The sequence below is a fragment of the Elephantulus edwardii genome, unplaced genomic scaffold (genome assembly GCF_000299155.1).
Source record: "Elephantulus edwardii isolate Elephantulus edwardi_28Jun2011 unplaced genomic scaffold, EleEdw1.0 scaffold00217, whole genome shotgun sequence".
NCBI lineage: Eukaryota > Metazoa > Chordata > Mammalia > Macroscelidea > Macroscelididae > Elephantulus > Elephantulus edwardii.
In genome coordinates, this window is record NW_006399967.1 from 1,904,223 (window position 1) to 1,904,878 (window position 656).

The following is a 656-nucleotide window of genomic DNA, read 5'->3' on the forward strand; positions in this document are numbered from 1 at the left end:
GGGCAGCGCCCCACGGAGGCCCTGGTCGGGTAACACTCACCCTGTCTGGATGACCTGGGGCCGCAGCACAGGACAGACAGAAGCAGAGGACAGCACAGGTTTCCATTCTCAGTGCCGAAAGCCAGAGTTTCAAATGGCCCTTTCCCCCAAGGTCACACTTCGTTACTGCCATGTGTCAAGTCCCTAAATGGATGTGTGCCAGCCCTAACCCAGGTCCCGGGGACACGGGCCTGTTTGCAAAGTGGGTCTGTTAACATGAGGTCATGGTGGGGCAGGGTGGGTCTCGTCCAATGAGTGTCCTCAAAAAGGAGACACAGAGGGACACTGCCGAGAGAAGGCGGTCCTATGTGACCACCGAGGCAGAGACTTGAGTTACATACCAGGGGACAAGCCACAGGCTACCCGGCCTTCAGAGCTGAGAAGACAAGGACCCTCCCCTCGAGGTCTTGGAAGGAGTGAAGGCCTGCCCACACCTTTGACCTCTGGCCTCCAGAACTAAGACAATAAATTTCTATCATTTCACATCACCCAGCGTTGGGTGCTTTGTCCATGGCCCTGGACACTCACATGCAGACCCACTCTACATGACCAGGTGAGACCTGGGGCAAAAGTGAGCTTAGGACACAGCATGTGAGGGGCCAAGCACACGGGGAGCC